The sequence below is a fragment of the Stegodyphus dumicola genome, chromosome 3 (assembly GCF_044657685.1).
Source record: "Stegodyphus dumicola isolate Sdum_Otavi_A_Nest chromosome 3, ASM4465768v1".
Taxonomy (NCBI): Eukaryota; Metazoa; Arthropoda; class Arachnida; order Araneae; family Eresidae; genus Stegodyphus; species Stegodyphus dumicola.
In genome coordinates this window covers 40,647,555-40,655,469 of record NC_140770.1, presented here as the reverse complement: position 1 = coordinate 40,655,469, position 7,915 = coordinate 40,647,555, and the positions used below count along the sequence as shown (strand labels likewise).

The 7,915-nt window shown below is 33.6% G+C and overlaps 1 protein-coding gene across 6 annotated transcripts in view; it reads left to right on the top strand.

Moving 5' to 3' along the window:
* Traf4 (TNF receptor associated factor 4) overlaps positions 1-7,915 on the top strand; it is a 491,235-nt gene that overhangs the window by 315,538 nt on the left and 167,782 nt on the right. The gene's annotated exons all lie outside the window — the stretch shown is intronic.

The following is a 7,915-nucleotide window of genomic DNA, read 5'->3' as shown; positions in this document are numbered from 1 at the left end:
TATAGCAACCCTGCGCTCTGTACTGCACAATCGCCAAGTTCGTCGCCCTTTTTGGTGTCTACTTTTAATAAATAAAAACTTGTTAGCTTCTATATGGAGTTTTGTGAAAGAAAAACGATTTATTATTACAAAAAATTGCGCTTAATTTTTTGGAACAAATTTATTTAAACTTTCTGCATTAGAAAAGTACACAAATCACAGAATGGATAAGACCGATTAATATTAATAGTTTGTCTGGATTCGATTTACGTAAGTGAGCTGGCTATGAGCATGCTTTTGTGATTTTCCCTACGTGTAGAGTCTAAGTAAATAAAAAAAAATTTCGTTAGAAAGTCTTCCGAAGTCATCTCCTCCTTTAGCCGAGACGCCCTCATATTCTTTGTTATATAGAGGCTATTTACACATTCTTTAGATAATTTCCATCGTATTTACGAAAATATTTTACTTAAACTTTTGTGTCTTGAAAATTATAGTACCAAAAAGGAATTGTGCAAATTGAACAAAACTTACAGGAAATGTAAAGTGAGGTAAGACGTGCATATGATTAGAATTACAAAGCGATTGCGCATGCGTGGAATGAGAACCGGCCGCTTGTTCCATGTATAAAAAAGGACTGTCAATTTGTGTTAAAATCTGTTTATCGTCCTCTATCTGCGGTCAGTATGCCTAATCAACAGCGGAATAAAAACATCTCCTTCCCGTGATTAATTCTGTCTCAGATAAAATAGTATTCGTCATAGCTGGACTCTTACTTTGTCTGAAAACTTTAATTAAACATATATCCATCAGTTCTATTGTACATGTTTGTATAGATCGTTTTGTCTTCAACTAATAAAATCATCCGAAATGTTTTACTAATTGAAATTATTAAATTACAAGAACTGTGTGATAAGTTAGAATTTTTATTTTTAGAGACATTTCATTTGCAAAGTTCAGACTGTATTCATATAACTGTCTCATTTTAGGAAACTTTGAAAACAAAAGTGTAAGACTAAGATCAATAATAATAAAATAAAACCTGTAGTCAATTTTTTCGAACTCTCTATACAGCAATTATAGTTTAGAATCAAAATCTAAATACTTACAATAATGTTTGTTTTTATAAAAACTCTACTTGGAATTTTCAAATTTATAGCTTAACAAAAAACAAAACATGATGTGGCGAGAACATGATCCGTTAGTTGTTGCCATAGCAACAACTAACGGATTTCGAACAAGGCTGCATCGTCGGTATGCGAAAGGGTGGACTTTCTTATCAAGCAATCGGAACCCGCACGCAGCGTGCAACCGCGCAACAACAGTGATGCGTGTTTGCAAGAAATGGTTTGGTTTAGTTTATGTGAGGGCTATCTACCTAAGAGGAGTGATGCCTTCGTAAAGGATAAGAGAAACTGACTTTCATACACGTTATACATGGGGAAAACACAAAAACACTCATGCAGCCAGGCCGTTCGCAGAGTTCGAACCTCGGACCGAACTACCAGTGTTCAGCGACTTTACCTCTCGGCCACTGGTGGGCTGGAAGAAATGTACAGAGGAGAACCCAAACAAGAAGAAATCCTGATAGTGGGACACGCAATAACACAATGACACGGAACGACAGACACTTCATCCGCATGGATATGACGGATCGTGCAGCGTCCTCATATCCATGCGGATGCGTGTCAGCACTACTTTGAAGCCCGGCTACAGGTATTATGCTGTCTAGCTCTACGGTTCATCGCCGTTTGCTGCAGCATGAACTGTGTGTAAGGATTCTTCTACGCAGGATTCCCCTGCGTAGAAGTCGCAGAATCACAAAGGCGTCCGACTTTAGTGGGAACGGCAACACAGTGCGTGGCGGGCCCTGTGGCAACAAGTTGTTTTCTTCTGTGAATCTCGCTACAATCCGGAGTATAATGATGGAAGAGTACGTGTCAGATGTTCCAGAAGGTAACGTCTGCTCCCACAATGTAAATTACATCGTAAATACATGTAAATACATTAATAAAGCATCATACCGCACAAATACCTGGCATCATGGTTTGGGGAACTGTTGGGTATAATTGTCGATCCTAAGTACGGCAATTGCGGGCAACTTCAACAGTGATGGCTATATAACGGAAGTTGTGGAGTCAGAGGTTCTTTCCATTTTTCGACGCATTCCGGGCGCTGTATTTCAGCAGGAAAATGCCCGTACACAGGTTTCTCAGATTGCACAAGCCTACTTTAGGGCACAAGAAGTTTAGCTTCTTCTATGGCCTGCTTATTCCCCGGATATATCGCCCAATGAGCATATCTGAGATTTCGTCGGCCGGCGACTTTCTCATACAGTTGATGGGACACACACTAAGACTGAACTTTGGCGTCAAGTCAAAGCCATATGGAATGCCATTCCTCAGGATTACATTCAGAACCTGTATGATTTAATGCCATGACGTGTACAGGCTTTCATCGCTCAGCGTGGCGGACACATAAAGTACTGATTTCCGATGTTCCTTTTTTTTTCTTGTAAATTTGATCGTTTATTTGTAAGTAATATGCGGAATCACTATCAGTAATATGTGGAAAACATTTCATTCATCTTTGACAATTCCAATTTGACAATTTTTGACAATGTGTTCCATTTTTCACAAACATTAGTATATATGGAGCTGACCTTAACAGTTTTCTGCACTCTCTTTAATTTTTATTTGTCGATATATCAAAACCCAGCAACAATCATTAATCCCTTTGAAAACTTCTTTAAATTCTTTGAACCATGATCTAAGATTTTTTTCTTTTCTTTGATGATAATAAAAGAATCTCTTTTACTGCGGTCATTTAAATATACCGAAGATTCATCTATAGTTACAATATTTTTCCATTTTTTTCCGAATAATTGTTTCTCATAGAGGATTCTGCAGCGCGTTTTGCTTTTAGTGATATGTCATTGAGAAAACACCATGCACATTACGTTTTTCCGCCTTTTTAAAATTCAAATCAGCATTAATAACTTTGTTTACAGTTCACACTAAGCATTTTAATGATTAGGCAATTGCCCTTCGTCTTCACAAATTTTCTTTTAACATTAATGTTCTTACCTTTGCAACATTCGAAACATTTCCTTTTTTTCCTTGGATATGTATTTTGAAAAATTTTTCTACTTGAAGCCAAACTTTGACATTTTTTTCCCTTCTAATTCGCAATAATGTCTATCGTTGCTTTAGATACCAAAAAATCATGACTTTCAGAGCATTTTTTAATAACTAAATACGAATAATTTTCTTTAGAAAGAACACAAACATAGCCTTCCATCCATCCCTGCTTTAAAAATCCCTGCTTAGCGGTGTAGATGGAAATGATGGATTGCAGACCACAGTGTGGCCGATTTATTATTGGATAAAGCATTTTTGGAGACTTAACATTTGCTTCACGCAGAATTATGGATGCAGTATGTATCCTACAATTTAAAACACTTAGCCCATATTTAGACAATGGGCGATATAGCGAACTGAACGTCGCGTGCAAGCTAGGGAAGGAAAGGGCAAGAAAGAAAATGCGTAGTTGGATTGCAGTGGTATTTATAGTAACATTTTTCTTTGAGAAGGTAAAGATGCAGAAGATTAAGATGACATAACGTGGAATTAGTTTTCACATATTATGCTAATTCGATAAAGCTGTTACTATTTTTAGAATAAAGAGTGAGAACTGCCCAAATTAAAAAGAGGAATTAAGGGACTATTGCTAATTTAATGTATAATTCAGTTAAGTAATTTTTATCCTTATATATATATATATATATATTAATGGGATCCATGTAGTAAGAAATATTTATTTTATTGATATTTTTCTCACATCTTGACATTTTGTTAAGATTCATTTTTCCATTGAAGCAGAAACTGCGTAAAAAAGTTTTATATATTCATATAAATATCAGCCTAGAGCAAACCTCTTTCCTTTCAGTAATATCATCAAAGTTATTCTAAAGGTACTTTATACTTTACTCATTGATGTACGCCCAAAATTTTATCCAATTTGAACAAATGCCGATTAAGAGAAAAAAAATTTAATTTCCATTCAACTTTCTTAATATGGAAATCTTACCCGTTTTGAATTAATGTCGATTATGAGAAACAATTTTTTTTTCAATTTTCTTTATATTAAAAGGCAAATTTAACAAATTTTACTTAAATTGTTATGATAACAAGCTCATTAATTAATCATCATATTGATTATTATAAATTAAAATGTTAAATAAATAACTGTCGTAAGTGTCACAGTTAAATCGGCTGATCAAGTATGGAAATGTTACTCTGAATGCTTTTTCTCAAAAATTTAGAATCGAAATTTTTCTGCATATATTGATTCCTTCCTGCGTAGCAAAGAAAGCCCACAATTCATCTTGATCAAAGGAGTTCGAATAGCAATTTTGTGATAATTGTTGTAATAATTTTTAATTTTTAAAATTATTTGAGATGTTTTTATTCTGATAGGTAATATAATCTGTATTTTTTTATTCTATGATATAAGGCTAAAAACTTCACAGGGTTTTATCGCACGAATTTATGTTTAGCAAAAATCTGAATCATCCCAGCTCGTATTTATATGAATTTTATGTATTATAGCGAAACGACATTACAAAAATAAGAAACCTGTAGTATAATATTATGATTCTAACTCGTAAACTAATAATCTGGGTATTAATTTTAAAATTCACAACAATGAATATCATTTTTACGTTAAGGAATGACTAGAATTCGTTCGTAAAATTTTAATATATTAATCTCCTTCCCGTGTGATTCAATAAATAGCTTTATTTCCATTTTCAGCCCAAACGCCGTTAGTCCAGAATGGCTATTAGTTTCGTTTTGGCATTTTGAGTCGATTCGCGTTTCAAACTGTTGCCACCAAATATTACAGCCCTATATTATATTTAAAGAAATTAAATAATGAAGAATCTGCATAAATGTATGCATGTTTCGCGCATTGTGATAAACAACGGTACCTAGAGCCATCAAATTGTGAACAAGGTAATCCTCCAAATTCTGAAAGCCCGAATTTGGAATTTGTTTTATTATCTGTTTCATATTTTGTCAGACATTAAAGAATTTTTTATTAAGAAACTCAGCGATTTCAAAGGGAGGAATGGCAACATTCTAAGGGGGGGGACATTTTAATCTCCAGCGTGCGAGACTGTGTATCGGAAATTCTAAAGATATGCTCATTGCGATATGAACTGAATTTTATGGTCTGAGTGCGAAGAACATATTTAATAACACAAAACGTTAAGAAAAGTCCCCTTTGAGAGTAATGTAAAATCTGAAAGCTTATTTTTTTTAATGTCTCTCTCTCTCTCTCTCTCTCTCTCTTTTTTTTCGGAATTTCAAATCTTTTTCTTTGGGGGGGGGGTTGTTAAACAGATGACCCCTGTCGCTTCCTCTTTTGTTTATTATTTAATTTTATTTCATCTACTGAAATGATGCACTTCCTGCAAAATGGCTTAGAATATTTTTCTTCTTTAAGAAGGTCTTTTGCCATGTGAGATCATTACACTACAGGTGTAGCTTAAAGTTTCATTATTTATATCTGATTGCTGTATTTAAAAATTCTGTTCTGAGATTTGAACTCATTCGAAATATTTCGCGTTTTTTATGCGATTCCCTCGTCATTTTGTAAGAACTGAAGAACAAAGCCCTTCAAACGATAAAATTTGCGTTTTATTTTGGAATTTCAAATACCCTGCATACCAAATTCCAAACCTTAAGCTTGTAGTTTTCATTATTGATTTATTCTACAAAAATTACTACGGTTACTACTACTTTAATTTCCTATTTTCAGATGAATGCATAAACAAAAAGCTTCCGCGAAATAAAGTTTTTAGAAATGATTTACGTCTGGAAGTCACCAATTCCTTCTGAGAAATGACAGAAAGGGATAAAAGTAAGAGGCGTCAAACGGTTGCTCGCTTTTCAACAGATGCTTCTTTTCCCTTTACTTTTCTCAAGTCTTCCCCATCTCCTAAATTTAGTTTGTCATAGTTGTAAACATTAACGCCATCTGTTTCACTTCATGTTCTTGACATTCGCACGTCAACAGAACAATTTCTTTTAACCTTTAAATTTTCATGGTTACTGAGATGATAAAGGAACTTTTTGTGCTTACGGCTTTTTTCAGTTTGCATATTTTAGCAAAATTATTTTAAAAAATTCTGTAACGGGATTAAACATGATAAATAGAAGGCTATGTATTTGCGAGATTTTTGGCTATGTATTGCTTTTCAGTATAATGTTTGAACGTTTGATTATTATTAATTCTCACTAAATGCAATAAATTAAAGATGCACTTAAAACTGCACTTCAGACCTGGTGCTTCCTTCTCGTTGCCTGTCCGAAAGCAAAGAATAATTACTGGTGGCTCTATCTTCCGTCATAGAATATAAGCATCATGGGGTACAGTACGACTTTGGCTATTTTCACTTTAATTTTCGGGGCCACCAGCGGCCGAGCGGTAAAATCGCTGAACACTGGTAGTCCTTGTACCCACTGATGCAAATATGAACTGCATGGAAATATAACTTTGATTATTTTCCAGTATATATTATGTCATGTACTCCATCTTCATGTTCGAGCTGTGGTCTGATTGCACTCTAAGCTAATACTCAGCATTCATGTCAATATTCAGATGTCCGACTGTTACTCGGATAACACTTTTTCCTGATAAAACCTTCCGCTGCGACATTTTTCATGTTTTCTTAATATTCTAAATTCAACAAATGGAAATTATAAATTAAAACTTATTTCGAATTGCCGTAATTCTTAATAAATGATAAAAATATCTCGCAGATTAAAACAAATTTCAAATAGACATTTTCGAAAGCCATTTTTTTTTAAATTTAATGAAACCTGGGATGATTCTGAACGGATTTCTCACATTAAAATGCTACAAACTGCACATGTTGTGCTTTTTTTTTTCGCAGATCAAGAATTTATTTTACATTTTAAATATTGAGTAAAACAAGCATCATTCTTTGGATTTATTAAATACTTCTCATGAAAGTGTTTTAAAATAAATTTCGCTTAAATGTTTAGATTACAAAATAAAATGCTTTTAAGAGCGTGATTCCAATTTTACGCTCCATTTATTAACTTTTCTTTGAAAACTTTTAAAAGCTTTTTGTTCATTTGAGCTTAATACACTGTCGTTTATAAGCTTCAAATTTAAGAACATGTTCTTTAATTTTTATGTCATCGAAAGGGTGAATGGCGTATTCTGTCATAATTAGGATGACAATGCCAAAGCAATACAAAGAGTTAATTTTAAGTGACTACCTATGGATAGAATGTCATATCGGATGATGAATGGGCATTTTGCAAGAAGCATTTGTAGGAATGCTGTCGGGGCCAATTATAAGCAAAATTACGAGAGGTGTCTTCTTTATCCTCCTTGATGAATGGCGGGCACATAAACGTTTCCACGATGCCATTCCTTCACTGACAAACTAAGATCGTAAATGTTAGAAACGAAAACAAACTTTCAGCGCTCATCTCTGTTTCTAAATTTAGAAGGGACCAATTTCCGGTGTCTTTTCTTTGCGCTTTACGTAAGCCTATCTTTATTCAGTTGAAAAAGATCTTAATTTTGTATTCTTTTGGATGCACAGATTTTTAGGGAAAAAAAATCGCTTTTAAGGGAATATATAAGTATGCAGTCAAATAAATGAAATAACTTGCGTAAGAGAAAAACTTGTGTTAAAAATAATTTTATCTGTGTAGCGTCAAACATTTTAACAAAAGTTAACCGGTAAAAAGTAATTTTTTAATAAAACGTAGAACGTTTAAAATCTAACAGAAAAACCTTTGTTTTTAAAATATAAATAAATGTATCATTAAAGTGTAGCTGAGAGTTTAAAAAATAAGCTCTTATTCTATTTGATCGTAGACTGTCTCTGATAATG